This window comes from Equus przewalskii, chromosome 32 (assembly GCF_037783145.1).
Source record: "Equus przewalskii isolate Varuska chromosome 32, EquPr2, whole genome shotgun sequence".
Classification (NCBI taxonomy): domain Eukaryota; kingdom Metazoa; phylum Chordata; class Mammalia; order Perissodactyla; family Equidae; genus Equus; species Equus przewalskii.
The window spans coordinates 20,046,205-20,059,800 of NC_091862.1; the positions used below are offsets into that span (position 1 = coordinate 20,046,205).

At 61.2% G+C, this 13,596-nt stretch overlaps 1 protein-coding gene across 14 annotated transcripts in view; it reads right to left on the minus strand.

The window, feature by feature from the left end:
* Positions 1-13,596, minus strand: part of GRM1 (glutamate metabotropic receptor 1) — a 498,985-nt gene that overhangs the window by 139,628 nt on the left and 345,761 nt on the right. The window lies entirely within an intron of this gene.

The following is a 13,596-nucleotide window of genomic DNA, read 5'->3' on the forward strand; positions in this document are numbered from 1 at the left end:
AGCCGGGTATGCCAGAACCACTTGGCAGACACTCCGGAATCATCTGTCGGACATGCCGGAACCAGCTCTCAGACACACCAGAACCACGTGCCTGAGACGCCGGAAGCGCCTGCCGAGCATGCCGGAGCCACCTGCTCGACTCGCCAGAAACACCTGCCGGACACGCCAAAATCACCTGCCGGGTACGCCAGAACCACCTGGCGGACACTCCGAAACCACCTGTCGCGCATGCCGGAACCACCTCTCAGACGTGCCGGAAGCACGTGCCGGACACACCGGAATCACCTACCGGACAGACCGGAACCACCTGCCGAGCACGCCGGAGCCACCTGTTCGACTCGCTGGAACCACCTGCCGGACAGGCCAATATCAACTGCTGGCTATGCCAGAACCACCTGGGGGACGGTCCGGAATCACCTGCCAGCCATGGTGGAACCACCTCTCAGACGTACCAGAACCACCTGCCGGAGAAGCTGGAAACACGTCCTGGACAGTCTGGAACCACCTGCCGGCCAAGCCTGAACCAGCTGCCAAGCACAACGGAACAACCTGCCAGACACGCCAAAATCACCTGCGTGTTATGCCAGAACCACTTGGAGGACTCTCTGGGATGACCTGCCGCTCATGCTGTAACCACATCTCAGACGTCCCAGAACCATTTGGCGGACAGTCTGGAATCACCTGTTGCGCATGCGCCACCACCTCTGAGACGTACCAGAACCACATGCCGTGCAGGCTGGAACCACCTACCGGACAGACTGGAATCACCTTTCGGGCATGCCGGAACCACCTGTCAGATGTGCCAGAAACACGTGCCGAAGACACCGGAAGCACCTGCCAAGCACGTTGGAACCACCTGGTCAACTCGCCTGAACCACCTGCCGGACATGCCAAAATCACCTGCCGACTATGCCAGAACCACTTGGCGAACACTCCGGAATCACTTGCCGGGCATGCAGGAACCACCTCTCAGACATGCCAGAACCCCGTGCCAATGACCCCAGAAGCACCAGCCGAGCACGCCGGAACCACCTGCTCGACTCGCCAGAACCACCTGCCGATCACGCAAAAATCACCTGCCGGCTACGCCACAACCAGTTGGTGAACACTTTGGAATCACCTGCCAGGCTTGCTGGAACCACCTGCCAGTCATGCCAAAATCACCTGCCAACTACGCCAGAACCGCTTGGCGGACACTGCGGAAACACCTGTCTGGCCGGTTGGAACCACATCTCAGAGGTGCCAGAACCACCTGCCGGAGAAGCTGGAAACACGTCCTGGACAGACTGGAACCACGTGACGGCCATGCCTGAACGACCTGCCGAGCACGGCGGAGCCACCTGCCGGACACGCCAAAATCACCTGCGGGCTACGCCAGAACCACTTGGACGACTCTCCGAAATGACCTGCCGGGCATGTTGGAACCACCTCTCAGACGTGCCAGAAGCACGTGGCGGACAGTCCGGAATCACCTGTTGGGCATACGCAACCACCTCTGACACGTACCAGAACCACGTGCCGTGCACGCCGGAACCACCTACCGGACAGACCGGAATCAACTTTTGGGCATGCCGGAACCACCAGTCAGATGTGCCAGAAACACGTGCCGAAGACGCCGGTGGCACCTGCCGAGCACGTCGCAACCACCTGCTCAACTCGCCTGAACCACCTGCCGGACACGCCAAAATCACCTGCCCGCTACACCAGCACCACTTCGGGGACAAGCCGGAATCACGTGAGGGGCATGCCGGCACAGCCTCTCAGACTGAACCTCGTGCCGGACACCAAAGATCCACCTGCCGGACAGACCAGAACCTCCTGCCGGACACGCCGGAACCACCGGCTCGACCCGCCGGAACGACCGCTGGACATGCAAACTCACCTGCCGGCTACGCCGGAAACACTTGGCGAACACTCCGGAATCACCTGCCGGGCATGCCGGAACCACCTCTCAGATATGCCAGAACCACGTGCCAATGACCCCGGAAGCACCTGCCGAGCACGCCGGAACCACCTGCTCGACTCGCCAGAACCACCTGCCGGACACGCAAAAATCACCTCCTGGCTACGCCACAACCAGTTGGGGAACACTTCGGAATCACCTGCCGGGCTTGCTGGAACAACCTGCCAGTCATGCCAAAATCACCTGCCAACTACGCCAGAACCGCTTGGCGGACACTGCGGAAACACCTGTCGGGCCGGCTGGAACCACATCTCAGACGTGCCAGAAACGTGTTCATGAGATGCTGGAACCACACCCCAAACAGACGGATACCACCTGCCAGAACCGCCTGAACCACCTGCCGAGCATGCCTGAACAACCTGCTCGACTCACCGGTACCACATCCTGACACGCCAAAATCACCTGCTGGGTATGCCAGAACCACTTGGCGGACACTCCGGAATCATCTGCCGGACATGCCGGAACCACCTCTCAGACACACCAGAACCAAGTGACGGAGACGCCGGAAGCACCTGCCGAGCATGCCGGAGCCACCTGCTCGACTCGCCAGAAACACCTGCCGGACACGCCAAAATCACCTGCCGGGTATGCCAGAACCACCTGGCGGACACTACGGAATCACCTGCCGCTCATGCGGGAACCACCTCTCAGACGTGCCGGAAGCACGTGCCAGACACGCCGGAAACAGCTACCGGACAGACCGCAACCACCTGCCAAGAACGCCGGAGCCACCTGTTCGACTCGCTGGAACCACCTGCCGGACAGGCCAATATCAACTGCTGGCTATGCCAGAACCACCTGGGGGACAGTCCGGGATCACCTGCCAGCCATGGCAGAACCACCTCTCAGACGTACCAGAACCACCTGCCGGAGAAGCTGGAAACACGTCCTGGACAGACTGGAACCACGTGACGTCCATGCCTGAACCACCTGCCGAGCACGGCGGAACCACCTGCCGGACACGCCAACATCAACTGCGGGCTACGCCAGAACCACTTGGACGACTCTCCGAAATGACCTGCCGGGCATGTTGGAACCACCTCTCAGACGTGCCAGAAGCACGTGGCGGACAGTCCGGAATCACCTGTTGGGCATACGCAACCACCTCTGAGACGTACCAGAACCACGTGCCGTGCACGCCGGAACCACCTACCGGACAGACCGGAATCAAATTTTGGGCATGCCGGAACCACCAGTCAGATGTGCCAGAAACACGTGCCGGAGACGCCGGAAGCACCTGCCGAGCACGTCGCAACCACCTGCTCAACTCGCCTGAACCACCAGCCGGACACGCCAAAATCACCTGCCCGCTACACCAGCACCATTTAGGGGACAAGCCGGAATCACGTGAGGGGCATGCCGGCACAGCCTCTCAGACTGAACCTCGTGCCGGACACCAAAGATCCACCTGCCGGACAGACCGGAACCTCCTGCCGGACACGCCGGAACCACCGGCTCGACCCGCCGGAACGACCGCTGGACATGCAAACTCACCTGCCGGCTACGCCGGAAACACTTGGCGAACACTCCGGAATCACCTGCCGGGCATGCCGGAACCACCTCTCAGATATGCCAGAACCACGTGCCAATGACCCCGGAAGCACCTGCCGAGCACGCCGGAACCACCTGCTCGACTCGCCAGAACCACCTGCCGGACACGCAAAAATCACCTCCTGGCTACGCCACAACCAGTTGGGGAACACTTCGGAATCACCTGCCGGGCTTGCTGGAACAACCTGCCAGTCATGCCAAAATCACCTGCCAACTACGCCAGAACCGCTTGGCGGACACTGCGGAAACACCTGTCGGGCCGGCTGGAACCACATCTCAGACGTGCCAGAAACGTGTTCATGAGATGCTGGAACCACACCCCAAACAGACGGATACCACCTGCCAGAACCGCCTGAACCACCTGCCGAGCACGCCTGAACCACCTGCTCGACTCACCGGTACCACATCCTGACACGCCAAAATCACCTGCTGGGTATGCCAGAACCACTTGGCGGACACTCCGGAATCATCTGCCGGACATGCCGGAACCAGCTCTCAGACACACCAGAACCAAGTGCCGGAGACGCCGGAAGCACCTGCCGAGCATGCCGGAGCCACCTGCTCGACTCGCCAGAAACACCTGCCGGACACGCCAAAATCACCTGCCGGGTATGCCAGAACCACCTGGCGGACACTACGGAATCACCTGCCGCTCATGCGGGAACCACCTCTCAGACGTGCCGGAAGCACGTGCCAGACACGCCGGAAACAGCTACCGGACAGACCGCAACCACCTGCCAAGAACGCCGGAGCCACCTGTTCGACTCGCTGGAACCACCTGCCGGACAGGCCAATATCAACTGCTGGCTATGCCAGAACCACCTGGGGGACAGTCCGGGATCACCTGCCAGCCATGGCAGAACCACCTCTCAGACGTACCAGAACCACCTGCCGGAGAAGCTGGAAACACGTCCTGGACAGACTGGAACCACGTGACGCCCATGCCTGAACCACCTGCCGAGCACGGCGGAACCACCTGCCGGACACGCCAACATCAACTGCGGGCTACGCCAGAACCACTTGGACGACTCTCCGAAATGACCTGCCGGGCATGTTGGAACCACCTCTCAGACGTGCCAGAAGCACGTGGCGGACAGTCCGGAATCACCTGTTGGGCATACGCAACCACCTCTGAGACGTACCAGAACCACGTGCCGTGCACGCCGGAACCACCTACCGGACAGACCGGAATCAACTTTTGGGCATGCCGGAACCACCAGTCAGATGTGCCAGAAACACGTGCCGGAGACGCCGGAAGCACCTGCCGAGCACGTCGCAACCACCTGCTCAACTCGCCTGAACCACCAGCCGGACACCCCAAAATCACCTGCCCGCTACACCAGCACCACTTCGGGGACAAGCCGGAATCACGTGAGGGGCATGCCGGCACAGCCCCTCAGACTGAACCTCGTGCCGGACACCACAGAACCACCTGCCGGACAGACCGGAACCACCTGCCGGACACGCCGGAACCACCGGCTCGACCCGCCGGAATGACCGCTGGACATGCAAACTCACCTGCCGGCTACGCCGGAAACACTTGGTGAACACTCCGGAATCACCTGCCGGGCATGCCGGAACCACCTCTCCGATATGCCAGAACCACGTGCCAATGACCCCGGAAGCACCTGCCGAGCACGCCGGAACCACCTGCTCGACTCGCCAGAACCACCTGCCGGACACGCAAAAATCACCTGCCGGCTACGCCACAACCAGTTGGGGAACACTTCGGAATCACCTGCCGGGCTTGCTGGAACCACCTGCCGGTCATGCCAAAATCACCTGCCAACTACGCCAGTACCACTTGGCGGACACTGTGGAAACACCTGTCCGGCCGGCCGGAACCACATCTCAGACGTACCAGAACCATGTGCATGAGATGCTGGAACCACACCCCGAACAGACGGAAAACACCTGCCAGACCCGTCTGAACAACCTGCCGAGCACGCCGGAGCCACCTGCTCGACTCGCCGGAACCACCTACCTGACATGCCCAAATCACCAGCCGGGTATGCCAGAACCACTTGGCGGAGACTCCGGAATCATCTGAGGGAGATGCCGGAACCAGCGCTCAGACACACCAGAACCACGTGCCGGAGACGCCGGAAGCACCTGCCGAGCATGCCGGAGCCACCTGCTCGACTCGCCAGAAACACCTGCCGGACACGCCAAAATCACCTGCCGGGTTCGCCAGAACCACCTCGCGGACACTCCGAAATCACCTGTCGCTCATGCCAGAACCACCTCTAAGACGTGCCGGAAGCACGTGCCGGACATGCCGGAATCACCTACCGGACAGACCGGAACCACCTGCCGAGCACGCCGGAGCCACCTGTTCGACTCGCTGGAACCACCTGCCGGACAGGCCAATATCAACTGCTGGCTATGCCAGAACCACCTGGGGGACGGTCCGGAATCACCTGCCAGCCATGGCGGAACCACCTCTCAGACGTACCAGAACCACCTGCCGGAGAAGCTGGAAACACGTCCTGGACAGTCTGGAACCACCTGCCGGCCAAGCCTGAACCACGTGCCAAGCACAACGGAACAACCTGCCATGACACGCCAAAATCACCTGCGTGTTATGCCAGAACCACTTGGAGGACTCTCTGGGATGACCTGCCGGGCATGCCGGAACCACCTCTCAGACGTGCCAGAACCATGTGGCGGACAGTCCGGAATCACCTGTTGGGCGTGCGCAACCACCTCTGAGACGTACCAGAACCACATGCCGTGCAGGCTGGAACCACCTACCGGACAGACCGGAATCACCTTTCGGGCATGCCGGAACCACCTGTCAGATGTGCCAGAAACACGTGCCGGAGACGCCGGAAGCACCTGCCAAGCACGTTGGAACCACCTGCTCAACTCGCCTGAACCACCTGCCGGACATGCCAAAATCACCTGCCGACTATGCCAGAACCACTTGGCGAACACTCCGGAATCACTTGCCGGGCATGCAGGAACCACCTCTCAGACATGCCAGAACCCCGTGCCAATGACCCCGGAAGCACCAGCCGAGCACGCCGGAACCACCTGCTCGACTCGCCAGAACCACCTGCCCGACACGCAAAAATCACCTGCCGGCTACGCCACAACCATTTGGTGAACACTTTGGAATCACCTGCCAGGCTTGCTGGAACCACCTGCCAGTCATGCCAAAATCACCTGCCAACTACGCCAGAACCGCTTGGCGGACACTGCGGAAACACCTGTCGGGCCGGCTGGAACCACATCTCAGACGTGCCAGAAACGTGTTCATGAGATGCTGGAACCACACCCTGAACAGACGGATACCACCTGCCAGAACCGCCTGAACCACCTGCCGAGCACGCCGGAACCACCTGCTCGACTCACCGGTACCACCTCCCTGACACGCCAAAATCACCTGCTGGGTATGCCAGAACCACTTAGCGGACACTCCGGAATCATCTGCCCGACATGTCGGAACCAGCTCTCAGACACACCAGAACCAAGTGACGGAGACACCGGAAGCACCTGCCGAGCATGCCGGAGCCACCTGCTCGACTCGCCAGAAACACCTGCCGGACACGCCAAAATCACCTGCCGGGTATGCCAGAACCACCTGGCGGACACTACAGAATCACCTGCCGCTCATGCCGGAAGCACGTGCCAGACACGCTGGAAACACCTACCAGACAGACCGGAACCACCTGCCAAGAACGCCGGAGCCACCTGTTCGCCCCGCTGGAACCACCTGCCGGACAGGCCAATATCAACTGCTGGCTATGCCAGAACCACCTGGGGGACAGTCCGGGATCACCTGCCAGCCAAGGCGGAACCACCTCTCAGACGTACCAGAACCACCTGCCGGAGAAGCTGGAAACACGTCCTGGACAGACTGGAACCACGTGACGCCCATGCCTGAACCACCTGCCGAGCACGCCGGAACCACCTGCCGGACACACCAAAATCACCTGCGGGCTACGCCAGAACCACTTGGACGACTCTCCAAAATGACCTGCCGGGCATGTTGGAACCACCTCTCAGACGTGCCAGAAGCACGTGGCGGACAGTCCGGAATCACCTGTTGGGCATACGCAACCACCTCTGACACGTACCAGAACCACGTGCCGTGCACGCCGGAACCACCTACCGGACAGACCGGAATCAACTTTTGGGCATGCCGGAACCACCAGTCAGATGTGCCAGAAACACGTGCCGGAGACGCCGGAAGCACCTGCCGAGCACGTCGCAACCACCTGCTCAACTCGCCTGAACCACCTGCCGGACACGCCAAAATCACCTGCCCGCTACACCAGCACCACTTCGGGGACAAGCCGGAATCACGTGAGGGGCATGCCGGCACAGCCTCTCAGACTGAACCTCGTGCCGGACACCACAGAACCACCTGCCGGACAGACCGGAACCACCTGCCGGACACGCCGGAACCACCGGCTCGACCCGCCGGAACGACCGCTGGACATGCAAACTCACCTTCCGGCTACGCCGGAAACACTTGGCGAACACTCCGGAATCACCTGCCGGGCATGCCGGAACCACCTCTCAGATATGCCAGAACCACGTGCCAATGACCCCGGAAGCACCTGCCGAGCACGCCGGAACCACCTGCTCGACTCGCCAGAAACACCTGCCGGACACCTCAAAATCACCTGCCGGGTATTCCAGAACCACCTGGCGGACACTACGGAATCACCTGCCGCGCATGCCCCAAGCACGTGCCAGACACGCCGGAAAAACCTACCGGACAGACCGGAACCACCTGCCAAGAACGCCGGAGCCACCTGTTCGACTCGCTGGAACCACCGGCCGGACACGCAAAACTCACCTGCCGGCTACGCCACAACCAGTTGGGGAACACTTCGGAATCACCTGCCGGGCTTGCTGGAACCACCTGCCGGTCATGCCAAAATCACCTGCCAACTACGCCAGTACCACTTGGCGGACACTGTGGAAACACCTGTCGGGCCGGCCGGAACCACATCTCAGACGTGCCAGAACCATGTGCATGAGATGCTGGAACCACACCCCGAACAGACGGAAAACACCTGCCAGACCCGTCTGAACAACCTGCCGAGCACGCCGGAGCCACCTGCTCGACTCGCCGGAACCACCTACCTGACATGCCCAAATCACCAGCCGGGTATGCCAGAACCACTTGGCGGAGACTCCGGAATCATCTGCCGGACATGCCGGAACCAGCGCTCAGACACACCAGAACCACGTGCCGGAGACGCCGGAAGCACCTGCCGAGCATGCCGGAGCCACCTGCTCGACTCGCCAGAAACACCTGCCGGACACGCCAAAATCACCTGCCGGGTTCGCCAGAACCACCTGGCGGACACTCCGAAATCACCTGTCGCTCATGCCAGAACCACCTCTAAGACGTGCTGGAAGCACGTGCCGGACATGCCGGAATCACCTACCGGACAGACCGGAACCACCTGCCGAGCACGCCGGAGCCACCTGTTCGACTCGCTGGAACCACCTGCCGGACAGGCCAATATCAACTGCTGGCTATGCCAGAACCACCTGGGGGACAGTCCGGGATCACCTGCCAGCCATGGCGGAACCACCTCTCAGACGTACCAGAGCCACCTGCCGGAGAAGCTGGAAACACGTCCTGGACAGTCTGGAACCACCTGCCGGCCAAGCCTGAACCACGTGCCAAGCACAACGGAACAACCTGCCATGACACGCCAAAATCACCTGCGTGTTATTCCAGAACCACTTGGAGGACTCTCTGGGATGACCTGCCGGGCATGCCGGAACCACCTCTCAGACGTGCCAGAACCATGTGGCGGACAGTCCGGAATCACCTGTTGGGCGTGCGCAACCACCTCTGAGACGTACCAGAACCACATGCCGTGCAGGCTGGAACCACCTACCGGACAGACCGGAATCACCTTTCGGGCATGCCGGAACCACCTGTCAGATGTGCCAGAAACACGTGCCGGAGACGCCGGAAGCACCTGCCAAGCACGTTGGAACCACCTGCTCAACTCGCCTGAACCACCTGCCGGACATGCCAAAATCACCTGCCGACTATGCCAGAACCACTTGGCGAACACTCCGGAATCACTTGCCGGGCATGCAGGAACCACCTCTCAGACATGCCAGAACCCCGTGCCAATGACCCCGGAAGCACCAGCCGAGCACGCCGGAACCACCTGCTCGACTCGCCAGAACCACCTGCCCGACACGCAAAAATCACCTGCCGGCTACGCCACAACCATTTGGTGAACACTTTGGAATCACCTGCCAGGCTTGCTGGAACCACCTGCCAGTCATGCCAAAATCACCTGCCAACTACGCCAGAACCGCTTGGCGGACACTGCGGAAACACCTGTCGGGCCGGCTGGAACCACATCTCAGACGTGCCAGAAACGTGTTCATGAGATGCTGGAACCACACCCTGAACAGACGGATACCACCTGCCAGAACCGCCTGAACCACCTGCCGAGCACGCCGGAACCACCTGCTCGACTCACCGGTACCACCTCCCTGACACGCCAAAATCACCTGCTGGGTATGCCAGAACCACTTAGCGGACACTCCGGAATCATCTGCCCGACATGCCGGAACCAGCTCTCAGACACACCAGAACCAAGTGCCGGAGACACCGGAAGCACCTGCCGAGCATGCCGGAGCCACCTGCTCGACTCGCTGGAACCACCTGCCGGACAGGCCAATATCAACTGCTGGCTATGCCAGAACCACCTGGGGGACAGTCCGGGATCACCTGCCAGCCAAGGCGGAACCACCTCTCAGACGTACCAGAACCACCTGCCGGAGAAGCTGGAAACACGTCCTGGACAGACTGGAACCACGTGACGCCCATGCCTGAACCACCTGCCGAGCACGCCGGAACCACCTGCCGGACACACCAAAATCACCTGCGGGCTACGCCAGAACCACTTGGACGACTCTCCAAAATGACCTGCCGGGCATGTTGGAACCACCTCTCAGACGTGCCAGAAGCACGTGGCGGACAGTCCGGAATCACCTGTTGGGCATACGCAACCACCTCTGACACGTACCAGAACCACGTGCCGTGCACGCCGGAACCACCTACCGGACAGACCGGAATCAACTTTTGGGCATGCCGGAACCACCAGTCAGATGTACCAGAAACACGTGCCGGAGACGCCGGAAGCACCTGCCGAGCACGTCGCAACCACCTGCTCAACTCGCCTGAACCACCTGCCGGACACGCCAAAATCACCTGCCCGCTACACCAGCACCACTTCGGGGACAAGCCGGAATCACGTGAGGGGCATGCCGGCACAGCCTCTCAGACTGAACCTCGTGCCGGACACCACAGAACCACCTGCCGGACAGACCGGAACCACCTGCCGGACACGCCGGAACCACCGGCTCGACCCGCCGGAACGACCGCTGGACATGCAAACTCACCTTCCGGCTACCCCGGAAACACTTGGCGAACACTCCGGAATCACCTGCCGGGCATGCCGGAACCACCTCTCAGATATGCCAGAACCACGTGCCAATGACCCCGGAAGCACCTGCCGAGCACGCCGGAACCACCTGCTCGACTCGCCAGAAACACCTGCCGGACACCTCAAAATCACCTGCCGGGTATTCCAGAACCACCTGGCGGACACTACGGAATCACCTGCCGCGCATGCCCCAAGCACGTGCCAGACACGCCGGAAAAACCTACCGGACAGACCGGAACCACCTGCCAAGAACGCCGGAGCCACCTGTTCGACTCGCTGGAACCACCGGCCGGACACGCAAAACTCACCTGCCGGCTACGCCACAACCAGTTGGGGAACACTTCGGAATCACCTGCCGGGCTTGCTGGAACCACCTGCCGGTCATGCCAAAATCACCTGCCAACTACGCCAGTACCACTTGGCGGACACTGTGGAAACACCTGTCGGGCCGGCCGGAACCACATCTCAGACGTGCCAGAACCATGTGCATGAGATGCTGGAACCACACCCCGAACAGACGGAAAACACCTGCCAGACCCGTCTGAACAACCTGCCGAGCACGCCGGAGCCACCTGCTCGACTCGCCGGAACCACCTACCTGACATGCCCAAATCACCAGCCGGGTATGCCAGAACCACTTGGCGGAGACTCCGGAATCATCTGCCGGACATGCCGGAACCAGCGCTCAGACACACCAGAACCACGTGCCGGAGACGCCGGAAGCACCTGCCGAGCATGCCGGAGCCACCTGCTCGACTCGCCAGAAACACCTGCCGGACACGCCAAAATCACCTGCCGGGTTCGCCAGAACCACCTCGCGGACACTCCGAAATCACCTGTCGCTCATGCCAGAACCACCTCTAAGACGTGCCGGAAGCACGTGCCGGACATGCCGGAATCACCTACCGGACAGACCGGAACCACCTGCCGAGCACGCCGGAGCCACCTGTTCGACTCGCTGGAACCACCTGCCGGACAGGCCAATATCAACTGCTGGCTATGCCAGAACCACCTGGGGGACGGTCCGGAATCACCTGCCAGCCATGGCGGAACCACCTCTCAGACGTACCAGAACCACCTGCCGGAGAAGCTGGAAACACGTCCTGGACAGTCTGGAACCACCTGCCGGCCAAGCCTGAACCACGTGCCAAGCACAACGGAACAACCTGCCATGACACGCCAAAATCACCTGCGTGTTATGCCAGAACCACTTGGAGGACTCTCTGGGATGACCTGCCGGGCATGCCGGAACCACCTCTCAGACGTGCCAGAACCATGTGGCGGACAGTCCGGAATCACCTGTTGGGCGTGCGCAACCACCTCTGAGACGTACCAGAACCACATGCCGTGCAGGCTGGAACCACCTACCGGACAGACCGGAATCACCTTTCGGGCATGCCGGAACCACCTGTCAGATGTGCCAGAAACACGTGCCGGAGACGCCGGAAGCACCTGCCAAGCACGTTGGAACCACCTGCTCAACTCGCCTGAACCACCTGCCGGACATGCCAAAATCACCTGCCGACTATGCCAGAACCACTTGGCGAACACTCCGGAATCACTTGCCGGGCATGCAGGAACCACCTCTCAGACATGCCAGAACCCCGTGCCAATGACCCCGGAAGCACCAGCCGAGCACGCCGGAACCACCTGCTCGACTCGCCAGAACCACCTGCCCGACACGCAAAAATCACCTGCCGGCTCCGCCACAACCATTTGGTGAACACTTTGGAATCACCTGCCAGGCTTGCTGGAACCACCTGCCAGTCATGCCAAAATCACCTGCCAACTACGCCAGAACCGCTTGGCGGACACTGCGGAAACACCTGTCGGGCCGGCTGGAACCACATCTCAGACGTGCCAGAAACGTGTTCATGAGATGCTGGAACCACACCCTGAACAGACGGATACCACCTGCCAGAACCGCCTGAACCACCTGCCGAGCACGCCGGAACCACCTGCTCGACTCACCGGTACCACCTCCCTGACACGCCAAAATCACCTGCTGGGTATGCCAGAACCACTTAGCGGACACTCCGGAATCATCTGCCCGACATGCCGGAACCAGCTCTCAGACACACCAGAACCAAGTGACGGAGACACCGGAAGCACCTGCCGAGCATGCCGGAGCCACCTGCTCGACTCGCCAGAAACACCTGCCGGACACGCCAAAATCACCTGCCGGGTATGCCAGAACCACCTGGCGGACACTACAGAATCACCTGCCGCGCATGCCGGAAGCACGTGCCAGACACGCCGGAAACACCTACCGGACAGACCGGAACCACCTGCCAAGAACGCCGGAGCCACCTGTTCGCCTCGCTGGAACCACCTGCCGGACAGGCCAATATCAACTGCTGGCTATGCCAGAACCACCTGGGGGACAGTCCGGGATCACCTGCCAGCCAAGGCGGAACCACCTCTCAGACGTACCAGAACCACCTGCCGGAGAAGCTGGAAACACGTCCTGGACAGACTGGAACCACGTGACGCCCATGCCTGAACCACCTGCCGAGCACGGCGGAACCACCTGCCGGACACACCAAAATCACCTGCGGGCTACGCCAGAACCACTTGGACGACTCTCCAAAATGACCTGCCGGGCATGTTGGAACCACCTCTCAGACGTGCCAGAAGCAC